General features: G+C 39.2%; 1 long non-coding RNA gene across 1 annotated transcript in view; it reads left to right on the forward strand.

The window, feature by feature from the left end:
• The window catches only part of LOC125100625 (uncharacterized), a 49,084-nt gene extending 33,434 nt beyond the window's left edge, over positions 1 to 15,650 (forward strand). The window contains exon 3 of the long non-coding RNA XR_007127615.1: positions 15,552 to 15,650. This is a non-coding gene — a long non-coding RNA (uncharacterized LOC125100625). The remainder of the gene's footprint in view (positions 1 to 15,551) is intronic.
• Positions 15,651 to 17,036: the final 1,386 nt, after the last annotated feature.

Raw genomic sequence — 17,036 nt, forward strand, 5'->3', positions numbered from 1 at the left:
TATATATATTTCATGATTATAATTTTATTTACCATTTCACTCCAGGAATTGGAAGACACTATGTCCTAAGTGGCTGCACTGATTAATTTTTCTGCCAATAAAATGGAAATCAGAAGACATAGATTAAAATATATCTTATGTAGCCACTTCCAATCATATCCTGGGTTGAAATATTTGTCCTTTTTTTTTTAACCAGTACTAATGACTCTTATAGGGCTTTATGTGTTATCAACAGGTTGGCAACCCACAGCTTTCATCTAATTACCTTTTCTCAACTCCAATTAAAGTACAAAAATATACATAATATACAAATTAAAAAGCTCTTCATACCAATAAGAAATACCTATTTCTAAGTACACAGCACCAAAACTAAATATCTAACATTTACTAAAGGTTTTATTTTCCATTTCCCCCTTGAGGACAAAATACAAAATCTGCTGGCTTGTATCATCAAAACAGCTGCAGGGAAGAATCAAGATGGTAGAGAAGTAGCAGGCTGAGATGACATCAGGTAGCAGATCAGCTAGATAGCTTATCTAACCATTGCGAACACCAACAAATCCAACAGGAAATCAAAGAGAAGAAGAGCAACAATTCTAGAAACAGAAAATCGATCACTTTCTGAAAGGTAGGACCTGCAGAGGAGTGAATCCAAAGCAATGGGAAGATAGACTGAGGGGGGAGGGGTCGGTTCCCGGCAAGCAGCGGAAAACAGAGCACAAAATCAGAACTTTTAAAAATCTGCTCCATGAAGGGAGATCGCTCCAGAGTCTAAACCAGGGGGAAGCCCACGCGGGGTCAGCGTAACCCCAGGTCTCACAAGGTCACAGAAGGACTGGGGGTGTCTGAGTGTTGCAGAGCTCACAGGTATTAGAGTGGGGAAGCCGGCTACAGTGACAAAGACGAGGAGTGAGCTCTTAGCTCAAGGTTACCTTGAACCGGTCGCAGGCTGGGTAAGCTTGGAGCATGGCTGGAGGCCATGGAGACGGAAGCGACCGGGCGCTTTTCTCCAAGTGTGAGCGATTGATTGCTTTCCTCCAAGCGTGACCAGGGAGATGGGGGCAGTTGGGTGCTTTTCTCTGAGGGCACACTGAGAAATAGGACCCCAAGCTCTCAGCTCCTCCAGGCCGGAGAATGGGAGGCCGCCATCTTCATTCCGTCCTTTGGAACTCACGGAAAGCAGTCAGGGAACAAAAGCTCTCGAAAGAGAACGTGAGCAGATTACTTAGCCCCGCCCCTGGTAAGGGCAGTGCAATTCGGCCTGGGGCAAAGACACCTGAGAATCACTACAACAGGCCCCTCCCCCAGAAGATCAACAAGAAACCCAGCCAAGACCAACTTCACTCACCAAGGAGAACAGCGGAATTCCAGAGGAGGAGAAAGCAAATGTTATATGGACAAAAAGACAAGGCAGAAAAACTCACCACAAAAAAAAAGAACAAGAGGCAGTACTGAAGGCTGGGGACCTAATCAATACAGACATTGGTAATATGACAGATCTAGAGTTCAGAATGATAATTCTCAAGGTTCTAGCCGGTCTTGAAAAAGGCATAGAAGATATTAGAGAAACCCTCTCCAGAGAGATAAAAGCCCTTTCTGGAGAACTAAAAGAACTAAAATCTAACCAAGTTGAAATCAAAAAAGCTATTAATGAGGTGCAATCAAAAATGGAAGCTCTTAGCTAGGATAAATGAGGCAGAAGAAAGAATTAGTGACATAGAAGACCAAATGATAGAGAATAAAGAAGCTGAGCAAAAGAGAGACAAATACTGGACCAGGAGGAGAGAATTTGAGAAATAAGCGACACCATAAGATGACACAACATTACAATAATAGGGATTCCAGAAGAAGAAGAAAGAGAGGGGGCAGAAGGTATATTGGAGAGAATTATTGGAGAGAATGTCCCTAATATGGCAAAGGCAACAAACATCAAAATCCAGGAGATGCTAAGAACGCCCCTCAAAATCAATAAAAATAGGTCCAAAACTCATCACCAGATAGTAAAATTCACAAGTCTTAGCAACAAAGAGAAAATCCTGAAAACAGCCCAAGAAAAGAAGTCTGTAACATACAAGGGTAAAAACATCAGATTGGAAGCGGACCTATCCACAGAGACCTGACGGGCCAGAAAGAACTGGCATGATATATGCAGAGCACTAAACAAAAAAACATGCAGCCAAGAATACTATATCCAGCTAGGCTATCATTGAAAATAGAAGGAGAGATAAAAAGCTTTGAGGACAAACAAAAACTGAAAGGATTTGCAAACACCAAACCAGCTCAACAGGAAATATTGAAAGGGGTCCTCTAGGCAAAGAGAGACCCTAAAAGTAGTAGATCAGAAAGAAACAGAGACAATATACAGTAACAATCACCTTACAAGCAATAAAATGGCACTAAATTCATATCTCTCAATAGTTACCCTGACGTTAATGGACTAAATGCCCCAATCAAAAGACACAGGATATCAGAATGGATAAAAAAACAAGACCAATCAATATGCTGCCTACAAGAAACTCATTTTAAACCTGAAGACACCTCCAGATTTAAAGTGAGGGGGTAGAAAACAATGTACCATGTTAATGGACATCAGAAGAAAGCTGGGGTGGCAATCCTTATATCAGATGAATTAGATTTTAAGCCAAAGACTATTATAGAGATGAGGAAAGACACAATATCATACTCAAAGGGTCTGTCCAACAAGAAGACTAACAATTTTAAATATCTATGCCCCTAACATGGGAGCAGCCAACTATATAAATCAATTAATAACAAAATCAAAGAAATACATCAATAATAATACAATAATAGTAGGGGATGTTAACACTCCCCTCACTGAAATGGACAGATCATCTAAGCAAAAGATCAACAAGGAAATAAAGGCCTTAAATGACACACTGGACCAGGTGGACATCACAGATATATTCAAAACATTCCATCCCAAAGCAACAGAATACACATTCTTCTGTAGTGCCCATGGAACATTCTCCATAATAGACCCCATCCTGGGACATAAATCAGGTCTCAACCAGTATCAAAAGACTGGGATCATTCCCTGCATATTTTCAGACCACAATGCTCTAAAGCTAGAACTCAATCACAAGAAGAAATGTGGAACGAATCTAAATACAAGGAGACTAAACAGTATCCTTCTAAAAAATGAATGGGTCAACCAGGAAATTAAAGAAGAATTGAAAAAATTCATGGAAACAAATGATAATGAAAACACAATGGTTCAAAATCTGTGGGACAGAACAAAGGCAGTCATGAGAGGAAAATATATAGCAGTACAAGCCTTTCTCAAGAAACAAGAAAGGTCTCAAGTACACAACCTAACCCTACACCTAAAGGAGCTGGAGAAAGATCAAGAAAGAAAGCCTAAACCCAGCAGGAGAAGATGAATAATAAGGATCAGAGCAGAAATCAATGAAATAGAAACCAAAAAAACAATAGAACAAATCAACGAAACTAGGAGCTGATTCTTTGAAAGAATTAATAAGATCGATAAACCCCTGGCCAGACTTATCAAAAAGAATAGAGAAAGGACCCAAATAAATAAAATCATGAATGAAAGAGGAGAGATCACAACCACCACCAAAGAAATACAAACGATTATAAGAACATAATATGAGCAACTCTACTCCAAAAAATTCGACAATCTGGAAGAAATGGATACATTTCTAGAGACATATAAACTACCACAATTGAACCAGGAAGAAATAGAAAACCTAAACAGACCCATAAGGAGATTGAAACAGTCATCAAAAATCTCCAAACAAACAAAAGTCCAGGGCCAGACGACTTCCCAGGGGAATTCTACCATTAATTCCTATTCTCCTGAAACTGTTCCAAAAAATAGAAATGGAAGGAAAACTTCCAAACTCATTTTATGAGGCCAGCATCACCTTGATCCCAAAACCAGACAAGGACCCCATCAAAAAAGAAAACTATAGACCAATATCCTTGATGAACACAGATGTGAAAATTCTCACCAAATTACTGGCCAGTAGGATCCAACAGTACATTAAAAGGATTATTCACCACGACCACGTGGGATTTATTCCAGGGCTGCAAGGTTGGTTCAACATTCGTAAATCAATCAATGTGATACAATACATTAATAAAAGAAAGAATAAGAACCATATGATACTCTCAATAGTTGCTGAAAAAGCATTTGACAAAGTACAGCATCCCTTCCTGATGAAAACTCTTCAAAGTGTAGGGATAGACGGCACATACCTCAATATTATCAAAAGCCATCTATGAAAAACCCACTGCAAATATCATTCTCAATGGAGAAAAACTGAAAGCTTTTATGCTAAGGTCAGGAACACGGCAAGGATGTCTGTTATCACCACTGCTGTTCAACATAGTACTAGAAGTCCTAGCCTCAACAATCAGACAACAAAAAGAAATCAAAGTCATCCAAATCGGGAAAGAAGTCAAACTATCACTCTTCGCAGATGATATGATACTATATGTGGAAAACCAAAAAGGCTCCACTCCCAAACTGCTAGAACTTGTCCAGGAATTCAGTAAAGTGTCAGGATATAAAATCAATGTGCAGAAATCAGTTGCATTTCTTTACACTAACAACAAGAGAGAAGAAAGAGAAATTAAGGAGTCCATCCCATTTACAATTGCACCCAAAACCATAAGATACCTAGGAATAAACCTAACCAAAGAGGCTAAGAATCTATACTCAGAAATCAACAAAGTACTCATGAAAGAAACTGAGGAAGACACAAAGAAATGGAAAAATGTTCCATGCTCCTTGATTGGAAGAACAAATATTGTGAAAACGTCTATTCTACCTAAAGCAATCTACACATTGAATGCAATCCCTATCAAAATCCCATCCATTTTTTTCAAAGAAATAGAACAAACAATCCTAAAATTTATATGGAACCAAAAAAGACCTCGAATAGCCAAAGGAATATTGAAAAAGAAAGTCAAAGTTGGTGGCATCACAATTCCGGACTTCAAGCTCTATTACAAAGCTGACATCATCAAGACAGCATGGTACTGGCACAAAAACAGACACATAGATCAGTGGAACAGAATAGAGAGCCCAGAAATGGACCCTCAACTCTATGGTCAACTAATCTTCGACAAAGCAGGAAAGAATGTCCAATGGAAAAAAGACAGCCTCTTCAACAAATGGTGCTGGGAAAATTGGACAGCCACATGCAGAAAAATGAAATTGGATCATTTCCTTACACCACACACGAAAATAGACTCCAAATGGATGAAGGACCTCAATGTTAGAAAGGAATCCATCAAAATCCTTGAGGAGAACACAGGCAGCAACCTCTTCAACCTCAGCCGCAGCAACATCTTCCTAGGAACATCGCCAAAGGCAAGGGAAGCAAGGGCAAAAATGAACTATTGGGACTTCATCAAGATCAAAAGCTTTTGCACAGCAAAGGAAACAGTTAACAAATCCAAAAGACAACTGACAGAATGGGAGAAGATATTTGCAAACGACATATCAGATAAAGGGCTAGTATCCAAAATCTATAAAGAACTTAGCAAACTCAACACCCAAAGAACAAATAATCCAATCAAGAAATGGGCAGAGGACATGAAGAGACATTTCTGCAAAGAAGACATCCAGATGGCCAACAGACACGTGAAAAAATGCTCCACATCACTCTGCATCAGGGAGATACAAATCAAAACCACAATGAGATACCACCTCACACCAGTCAGAATGGCTAAAATTTACAAGTCAAGAAATGACAGATGCAGGTGAGGATGCGGAGAAAGGGGAACCCTCCTACACTGTTGGTGGGAATGCAAGCTGATGCAACCACTCTGGAAAACAGTGTGGAGGTTTCTCCAAAAACTGAAAATAGAGCTATCTTATGACCCAGTGATTGCACTACTGGGTATATATCCTAAAGATACAAACGTGGTGCTCCGAAGGGGCACGTGCACCCGAATGTTTATAGCAGCAATGGCCACAATAGCCAAACTATGGAAAGAACCTAGATGTCCATCAACAGATGAATGGATAAAGAAGAGGTGGCATATATACAAATGGAATACTATGCAGCCATCAAAAGAAATGAAATCTTGCCATTTGCGACGATGTGGATGGAACTAGAGGGTATTATGCTTAGCAAAATAAGTCAACCAGAGAAAGATAACTATCATATGATCTCCCTGATATGAGGAAGTGGAGATGCAATGTGGGGAGGTTGGGGGGTAGGAAAAGAAAAAAATGAAAGAAGATGGGATTGGAAGGGAGACAAACCATAAAAGACTCAATCTCAAAAAACAGAGTGAGGGTTGCTGGGGGGAGGGGGGATGGGAGAGGGTGGTGGGGATTTGGACATTGGGGAGGGTATGTGCTATGATGAGTGCTGTGAAATGTGTAAACCTGGCGATTCACAGATCTGTACCCCTGGGGATAAAAATACATTATATGTTTATTTAAAAAAATAAATTACTTAATTAAAAAAATAAAAATAAAAAAACAGTTGTGAAACAATTCATTAGAACAGCTAATATCTTGCTAAGCCATACTACTCTCTTACAGGGATATACTGATTCCTCCAGCAGTGTCCCTGGATGCCTAAACATTATTCAAATTCTTTAGATTTTGCATGTTTAAACAAAGGCATCTACTAGTCTAATCATTTTTCTTTTTTTTTTTTTTAAGATTTTTAAATTTATTTTGTTGACAGAGATCACAAGTAGGCAGAGAGGCAGGCAGAGAGAGAGAGGGAAGCAGGCTCCCCGCCGATCAGAGAGCCCGATGCGGGCCTTGATCCCAGAACCCTGAGATCATGACCTGAGCGAAGGCAGAGGCTTTAACCCACTGAGCCACCCAGGCGCCCCTAGTCTAACCATTTTGCATCAGAATTCACCAACCGTTTCACTGCAGAAATTAGAAAGTAAAACGGAAGAGCAATAAAAGATATTAGCCATGTGATCTTGCAAGACTTAAAACACTGAAAGACGAAGTTTAAACAGAAAGGGACTTAGACCCTAAGAGACAGTTTATTCTTCCTCCCTACGCACTCTGTTTTCTATTTTAGAAAAGGAGCCTCAACTTCAAAACTATAACGAAAATACTAAAATGAATTTAATGTTAAATAAAAAGAAATATGTTGCATTACTTCAGAACAACTCAGGACTCAGCGGAGAGCATGCACACACAAAAAAGCATAATTTCATTCACATGGTTTATTCATAGAAGATGCATTTATGGTGCAACCACTATTGAAAATTATGGAGGCCTGGGGAGAAGACACTGATGAGTAGGCATGATAATTGTTCTCAAAGGACTTCTAACCTTGCCCTCAATTTTATAAAGATCCCTTTCATGCATTCTTAAAGTTCACAGATTGAATTCCTTGAAGCACTAGGCAAAAAAGCTGCCTTTGTTGGCATAAAAATAATATTCTAGAAATAAAGAAATTAAAACAATTATTTTTAAAAATCACCTGTTTCCCCTTCTTGGGTGACTAGGGACTATGGAATCCATTTATTGCTTCCTTTTGCAGTTTCCAGCAGTCCCCAAAATCGTCCTCTCAGTTCTCATGCTATTTTTGTGATAGAGTTTTTTAAATTCCTTCCTCAGAGTCTCTGTATCGAATGTACTCCTACCATGTTGTGGTCTCATGGCTCAAGACTGATTTGCTATCCCTCTCCTTTAGAACAAGTTCCTGAAATTCAGAGGCCTCCTGATCTTACACCAAAGAGCTGTTCACATACCAACCAGCCTGGAAGGCATGAAAATCACTTTCTAGGAACTTGGTTTTTGTCACTTTCAAAATCATCTGATAGTTGGTTTTTGGAAGACCTATATATCTCAACTTACATAAGTTAGTAAGTTGAATAAGAGACTTCTGATGCCTAAATATCAGATTTGTGGTCCTTTTAATATAGAAAATAGAGTATTTCAGTGAAATGATAATCCACTTTATACAGAAAATTAAAAAACACGAAGTTCTTGCAAACAACTGAATGAGGTTTCAGCAGTAAGTAAAATTATTTTTTTTTAAGATTTTATTTATTTACAACTATCATATGATCTCCCTGATATGAGGGAGAGGAGATGCAACATGGGGGGTTAAGGGGGTAGGAGAAGAATAAATGTAACAAGATGGGATTGGGAGGGAGACAAAACATAAGTGACTCTTAATCTCACAAAACAAACTGAGGGTTGATGGGGGGAGGGGGGTTGGGGGGGTTATGGATATTGGGGAGGGTATGTGCTATGGTGAGTGCTGTGAAGTGTGTAAACCTGGCGATTCGCAGACCTGTACCCCTGGGGATAAAAATATATGTTTATAAAAAATAAAATTAAAAACCCCCCCAAAAAAAGATTTTATTTATTTATTTGACAGACAGAGATCACAAGTAGGCAGAGAGGCAGGCAGAGAGAGAGATGGGGAGGCAGGCTTCCCACTGAACAGAGATCCCGATGCGGAGCTCAATCCCAAGACCCTGGGATCATGCCCTGAGCCAAAGGCAGAGGCTTCAACCCACTGAGCCACCCAGGCACCCCAGTAAAATTATTTTAAATTGCTGAGATTTATTTTCAGTCAGCTTCAGAATCACTTAAAAAATCATAAGATATGCAAGTCCTGGGTTGGTCCAGCTGCTTAATTTTCTAGGATTATTTATAAATCGCTTTTGTTCAATAAGTAAAACTACCTCCCTTTCCCAATTTGCATGACCAGACACTTCCAAAATATTTCTGAAACCAGCAACTGTTTTCTCATTTGCTACTTGGCTTGTCTTCGAAAACTTATTTAACACTTGTAAGTAGCATGTCAGGAAGATCAGCTCCCCCATGTTTTAGTGGTTTGTTTTCCCATTGTCGCAGCGTCTGATTTCCGGCAGATGCTATTTCTGCAAATAAGCTTCCCAAGTGTGAAGTGCCTTCATCATAGTCCTGCAACCCAAGCTCAAGGGCAGGAAATGGTTAAAAGGCAAAGGCCTGAGCAGCTGCTGCCAACAGGGACACATGATCTGGTCCAAGAAACCACCTTAGAGACATTTCTTTGATTAATAGACTGAGATACTGAAAGAGTCACTCTCTTTGTGCCAAAAGCCACAGTGGTCTAAGACTGGTGGGCCAACTCCAGGAATTGTCAGAATCACGTAGGCAGCATTTTAAATCTAGAGATTCTTGGGCTCCACACTCAGCAATTTTGTTCTGTAGTCTTGGGGGGAAAATATCTCTATTTTTTATGAAGTTCCTCACTTAGGAAACTTTCTCTAATCTCCTGCTCAGGCAGGATCAGAATAAATGATAGAACCACATATCCATACAAACTTCCTATATAAATACCTGTTTTATTTAGTGTATTTACTTTTAGATACCATTTGTGTGTGTATATATATATATACCCACACATATACATGCTTAGTTTTGTGTCTTAATTACAGTTCATTTAATAATTATCTAGAAATAACTTTTTTAACTGACACTTTTGGTTGTCTTTATCATGTCCATGCCCAGGAGGAGTTCTGATATTCTTAACCAGAAATTCCTGAACTCAGTGGACCCAAACGATCAATATTCTCACCCAAGAGTAAGTAAATCTATATCACTAACAACCCTCACAGAAAAAGACAGCAACAAGGCTACTGGGATGTTAATTTTCTTCATGTGAAATGCAATGAATGAACCATGTGAGCTGTGACCATATGGAAAACACCTCTCATCACTCCTTCTAGGGAGAGGAACTGCATTCCCAGGCAACTGTACTAGGCCATTTTGCAAAGTGGAAAGTGCCAGCAGTTCCTTACCTTCTAAATTCATATGGAAAATTGCCATAGCATTCAGGAGCAGGAAGAGCCAAAGTTGCATCTATGTGACAGGCAAACCTTCATACCCTAGAGGTTGGGTAAGTGGTGATTTAGTGCCAATACTCTAGACCTGGGTCCAATCCTTGTAATGCTACACAATTTTTATTTTGGTCTATGTTTTTAATCTTTCTTTGCTTTACTTTATCTGGTAAAATGGGATAAATTTAATATCTACCTCATTATTACCAAATCCATGATTCCTACTCCATTATTCAGAGGATCAGCAGACCAGCAGCAGAGGCACAACCTAGAGCATGCCAGAAATGCAGCATCTCAGGCCCTGTGCCAGAATCTGGATTTTTAATAAAATTTTCACATGTGTCATGGGACGGTCTGAGAAGCACCGATTTAAGACACACAGGGATCTTAAAACTATAAGGAATTTACAAATTTGCTATTATTACTTAATTTAAATCTGAACATTCAACAATCAAAGCCAAGAACTAAAAACTCTGCCAATGGGTACACAGACCTAGAAGCAGTGCCAAGTCCAATCTGTGAAGGACCATCAGGACCAGGGGAGATCAGTTTCCACCAGAGAAGAATCTGTGTGGTTGATGAAAAACTCAGAACTCAGAAAAATGATGTAAGAAGAACTACGACAGGAATGTATCTCTAGGGCGCCTGGGTGGCTCAGTGGGTTAACAGTTTGCCTTCAGCTCAGATCATGATCTCAGGGTCCTGGGATCACGCTTCCTGTTCAGCAGGGAGTCTGCTTGTCTCCCTCTCTCCCTGCTTCTCCCTACCACTCATGCTCACTCTCTTTCTCTCTCATAAGTAAATAAAATCTTGAAGAAGAAGAAGAAGAAGAAGAAGAAGAAGAAGAAGAAGAAGAAGAAGAAGAAGAAGAAGAAGAAGAAGAAGAAGAAGGAGGAGAAGGAGAAGGAGAAGAAGAAAACATATCTTTGATAAATTTTCCCTCAAGTTTGTCTTTCTGGGAAGAGAGATAGAAAAGTCCTTACGTAATCTCACTCTAGTAAAGGTTTGATAATGCATGCACATAGAATAGAGATAAGGTAAAAAATAAAAATAAAAATAAAAGCAGTGGTGTATGCTGCCTGGAGAAGTCAGAGAATGCTTTTCCAGGGGGCCCATGTCTGAACTGGGTTTTAAAGAAGGCACATTGACAAGCAAAAAGGCTTTTTGAGCTTTGGAAAATCTCAAATACAAATGCCTGAGGTCTTGACCACATGATTGCTGGTGGATTGCCATCTACCTTGCATATGGATGGCAGTGGCTCTGTGTTTATAAAGGGTAAAGTCGGAAGAGGGTGTTGAATGCTGCTAGATGCTGGGCCTCTCTCTGAAACACAGTTCTGTTATTCAGGGTGGGCCCAGGACTCTGTATTTATAGGCCCTCCATCCAGGCCTCCTGGATTTTGAAGCTTGTTCCCTTCATCAAATTCGGGAAATTCTCTGCTATAATTTGTTCCAACATACCTTCTGACCTCTTTATCATTCCTCTTCTTCTGGGATCCCAATTATTCTAATATTGTTTCATTTTATGGTATCACTTATCTCTCCAATTCTCCCCTCGTGGTCCAGTAGTTGTTTATCTCTTCTTTTCTTAGCTTCTTTATTCTCCATCATTTGGTCTTCTATATCACTAATTCTCTCTTCTGCCTCATTTATCCTAGCAGTTAGAGCCTCCATTTTTTTATTGCACCTCATTAATAGCCTTTTTGATTTCAACTTTGTTAGATTTTACTTCTTTTATTTCACTAGAAAGGGATTCTCTATTATCTTCTATACTTTTTTAAAGCCCAGCTAGTATCTTTATAATTGTCATGTCATATAGTTGCAACTACTTACTAATGTCCATATTGATTAGGTCTATGGCAGTCAGTACTGCCTCTTGTCCTTTTTTTTGAGGTGAGTTTTTCCATTTTCTCATTTTGTCCAGAGAAGAATAGATGAATGAGATAACAAAATGCTAAAATGGTAACAATGACCCCAGAAAAATATACACTTAACAAGCCAGAAGAGATCCAAAAACGGGGGTAAACAAAAGAAGGGGAAAAAAAAAAAGGAAAGATAAAACATTATCAGGCTGGTGAATAGAAAAGAGCCACACACTAGATTTTGGGTGTATTTTGGTCTGTTAGAAGAAACTGCCTCCCAAAATTTTAAAGAAAGAAAAACTTATATATATATATATATATATATATATATATATATATATATATATATACATACACACAAAAATAAGGGTAAATATGATGATGGCATCAAATATGATTGTAAAGATGAAAAAGATTTTTAAAAAAGAATTGGTAATATGTTAATTAAAATAAGAAAGAAGAAAAATTCAAAAAATAGAAAAAGTAAAAATAAAGAAAGTTTTAAAAATTAACTTTGAAAGACTAAATCATGCGGGGAAAGCCATGAATTCTATGTTCTGTATTCCCCTAATGCTGGAGTTTTGCAGTTCTCATTGATCTGGTGAACTTGGTCTTGGCTGGATGTTCTTGCTGACTTTCTGGGGGAGGGGCCTGTTGCCTAATTCTCAAACGTCTTTGCCCGAGGTGGAACTGCCCCACACCTGCCAGGGGCCAGGGTAAGAAACCTGATCGGGTTTGTGCTTGGGAGCTGTTACCTAAATGCTTTCCATGCAGCTTTGGAGGATGTGAATGAAGATGGTGGCCTCCAGCCCCAGAGGAGCCAAGAACCAGTGTCCCACTCCTCAACCAGCCCTCAGGGAAAAGCTGTTAATCACTCCATCTCCTTGGTCTCCAGCCAAACTCCGTGCTTACCCTGCCTGTGACTATGTGCTTCTGTCTCCGGTGCATGGCCCAGATGGAGTCTCCAAACCCAGCAGATTCCTGTGGTGCACTCCTGCAGTGGCCTCCTGGAGCATGCTCCAGCGGAGAAAGGGGAGTGTCCCCAGATCTGCCACTTGTTGGGTCCCTGCTGGAAGAGTAGTGGCCCAAGTGTGCTGTAGATAACAGTTTATGGCAACCCTGAGCTGAGAGCCAGTCCTCAGCTCCGTCTTTGCAGCCAGCTTCCTAGCTCTGATACTTGGGAGCTCTGCCACACTTAGACACCCCAGTCTTTCTGTGACCCCTAGGGTCCTGAGACCACATTGTCCCTGTGAGGGCTCCACCCCCACTTAGCCACTGGAGCAATGTCCCTCAACGGAGCAGACTTCTAAAAGTTCTGATTTTGTGCTCCGCTGCTCTACCGCTTGCCAGTAGCCAGCCCCTCCCCCGGCAGTCTATCTTCCTGTGTATCACCTCGGACTAACTTCTCCACACGTCCTACCTTCCAGAAAGTGGTCGCTTTTCTGTTCATAGAATTGCTGCCATTCTTTTCTTCGATCTTCTGTTGAGTTTGTCAGTGTTCAGAATGGTCTGATAACTATCCAGCTGAATTGCTGGGACCAGACGAAATTTAGGTCTCCTACTCCTCCACCATCGTGCTCTGTTCTGGTTTTACATTTGATCCAAATAAATTTAATTTAGATTTTAGTTTAAGATCCCAGATGTAATCACTTTTGATTTCTTTTTTCCAATATTCTACAATTCCACCCTGGACTTCAGCCAGTTTATTGAAGGGGACTAATACTCTACCCTCAAATGAAAAAATATCAAGAACCACCTTACCCCTCTAATGCACAACAATATATTGGCTCAGCTGAATTCCTGAAATCACAGGCATGTGTGCAAATATTCATATGCTCACACACACACAATGACACACAACCAGTCATATAAAAAATTGTTGTCAACCTAGTCAACACTTCTGGTTGGATACCTCTGAGTACACACTAGAGAAAATAAATTCCTACACGGTCCAGGCTCTTTGTTGTCCTACAGAGAATCAATAGTCTGGGATAAGAAGGATTATATTTTCATTTCCCTCTATCTACAAATAATACTGTAAATTAAGACAGAGATAAAGTTAATATACATTATTAGAATCACACTTTTTTTTTCATCAATGATCGCTATTATGCCAAAAAAATAAAAGTGTGGTGGATTCATTTTGTAAATCATTCTAGAGTCATAATTCAAATCAAATCAGTACCAGAAAGCTCACTTCCAAGATGGTTCAGTTTGAACTGTGATAGCACACATAATAGCTAAAATAATCTTTTGTTTTAACTGACTAGCATTAAATCATTTCCAATAGACATAGATTAAAAAACACTATAGGATCATAGGGCATTTATCTTTCTCGGACTCATTTCATCTAACATAATACACTCTAGGTCCACCCATGTTGCTAATGGCAAGACCTCATTTTAATGGCTGAATAATATCTCATCATGTGTGTATGTGTGTGTATCACATTTTCTTTACTTATTCATTTACTGATGGACACTTGGGTTGCTTTCATACCTTGACCACTGTAAATAATGCTGCAATAGATACTGGGGTACATGTATCTTTTCAAATATTATATTTTCCCTTTGGGTAAATACCCAGTAATGCAATCACTGGCTCATACGGTTTTTCTATTTTTAATTTTTTTTAAGAAAATCTCCACCCTATTTTCTATAGTGGTTACACCAATTTACATATGTAGCATCTAAAAAAAAGAAACAAAGAGTCAAACAATAAAACCTACAGACTCTTAAATACAGAAAACAAACTGGTGGTTGTCAAAAGGGATGTGGTAGGGGACTGGTGAAGTAGGTTAAAGAGATTAAAAGAGATACCAAGTTCCAGTTATAACATAAATAAATCATGGAGATGAAAAGTACAGCATAGGGAGTATATTCAGTAATATTGTAATAACATTGTTTGGAGACAGAGGGTGACTGCACTTATCATGGCGAACACTGCGTAATATACAGAACTACTGAATCACTGCACTGTACACCTCTGACTAACAGATCATATGTCAACTATACTTCAATAATAAATATGTATGCACATACATACATCCAATAAAAACAAACAAGAACACTGTGGGTCCTGCCAGATGACAGAAAATTAAGTTATCCATTTGCAGAAAATGTTTCAGGCTTATTTGAATTGAACCAAACTTCTGACAATCAAATCAAGAACAATTTTTAGCTCTAGCTAGGAAGCTGTGAAAGAATTATTTTCTATCTAGTGTTTCCTTACTCCATTATATATGCTGATTTTTATCCTGAGGGAAAGCAAAACTAAGCATGGCAGGCTAGTCCTTCACCATGGTGTCAGAATTCCACTTGCTTCCTTCCTCTGTCATCCCACATAAGCAGACCTTTCCAGTCACCTTTAGGTGATGGCTTCTGTTATCCTAAGTCCTGGAAGAATAGTGAGGTAGCAAGCACAAAATGTTTTCATGTACTGGACTTAACCACATTTACCTTCAAGGAAATGAAAATCACTGGAACTTCTACAGTATTTCTTTATTTCCCTTTGATACAGATATATAATCTTAGAGATAAACTGTTCTCTCCATTGTACACCAACCCCATGAAGCTTCAGTACCACACCTCAGACTTCAACATAGTCCCAAGATTTAGTCATGCTGCTTTAGTTATGAACATTTTATGAAAAAAGTTAGCTTATTCCCACACAAGACCACAAAAATGTGTGAGTTTATTTCTGAGAAAATATTTAGCTTAGTTAGGGTTGGTTTGCTTGTATCTCATATAAGACATGAGAACATAAATCTTATTTTTGAAACAAGTGACCCATGATTTTTCCTTATCATGTGTAATAATCTTTGCAGTTGAGTACACTTAACTCACTTTTTCATGCTTTTCTTCTTTGTATCTTCCTATAGGTTATCAAAGTTAAAAAAGCAACTAAGAGAATGAAAGAATATACATTCAACTGACATATCAGATAAAGGGCTAGTACCCAAGATCTATAAAGAACTTATCAAACTCAATACTCAACGAAGAAAGAATCCAGTCAAGAAATGGGCAGAAGACATGAATGGACATTTCTCCAAAGAAGACATCCAAACGGCCAACAGACACAGGAAAAGATGCTCCACATCACTTAGCATCAGGGAAATACAACTCAAAACCACAATAAGAAACCACCTCACACCAGTCAGAATGGCTAAAACTGATAAGTCAAGAAACAATAAATGTTGGCTTAGAAGCAGAGAGAGGGGAATGCTCCTGCACTGTAGGGAGGAATGTAAGCTCTTACAGCCACTCTGGAGAACAGTATGGAGGTTCCTCAAGAAGTTAAAAATGGAGCTACCCTATGACCTAGCAATGGCACTACTGGGTATTTACCCCAAAGATACAAAGGTAGTGATCCGAAGGGGCACCTGCATCCCAGTGTTCATAGCAGCAATGTCCACAATAGCCAAACAATGAAAAGAGCTCAGATGTACACTGATAAATGAATGGATAAGGAAGATATGGAAGCCATCAGAAAGGATGAATACTTACTATTTATATCAACATGGATGAAAGTGGAAGGTATTACACTGAGTAAAATAAGTCAATCAAAGAAGGACAATTATATGGTTTCACTCATGTAAAATATAAAATACAGTGCAGAGGATCATAGGGTAAGGAAAGGAAAACTGAATGGTAAGTCACCAGAAAGGGACAAAATCCATGAGAGACTCTTAACTATAGGAAACAAACTGAGGGGTGCTGGAGGAGAGGAAGAGGGGAGATGGAGTAAATGGGTGATGTATATTAAGGAGGTCACGTGATTTGAGGAATTAGTTAACTCTACATATGAAACTAATGATGTACTATATGTTGGCTAATTGAATTTTAAATTTTTTTTTAAAATTTCTCTAATTCTCACAAATGGAGAAGAGATCTTGCCCATGTTGTTCTCTTCTAAAAAAACTATAAAAAGGCTAATTTCTAGGTCAAATGGCTGAAGCCCACACACAAAATGCCCTATTGCCAGTGAGCCCACAATGGCCATGCAACCAGCTTATGCTCCTGAGTCAGCATGGAAGGGCCTGCTCTGGTGTCAGGCATGGTGCCTAGTCAGCACCGACCTTTACCAGGATCAAATGAGGTTTTATTCTCCAATGACAATGACATCAGTCATACTCATGACCTGAGGTTTTTCTCCTCCACAAGGTAATTCATACACTCAAAAGTGAGTATTTAAGTATATAAACATTTAAAACAGTTTCACATCATTAAAGGGGATTTTGAAAGGACTACATACACGTGTGCGCACGCGCGCGTGCGCGCGCGCACACACACACACACACACACACACACACACACACATGTATCACTTTTAGCTTCCAAAACTCAGCAGAGCAGATAAGAACAAG

This window comes from Lutra lutra, chromosome 5, assembly GCF_902655055.1.
Source record: "Lutra lutra chromosome 5, mLutLut1.2, whole genome shotgun sequence".
In the NCBI taxonomy this organism is placed as follows: Eukaryota; Metazoa; Chordata; class Mammalia; order Carnivora; family Mustelidae; genus Lutra; species Lutra lutra.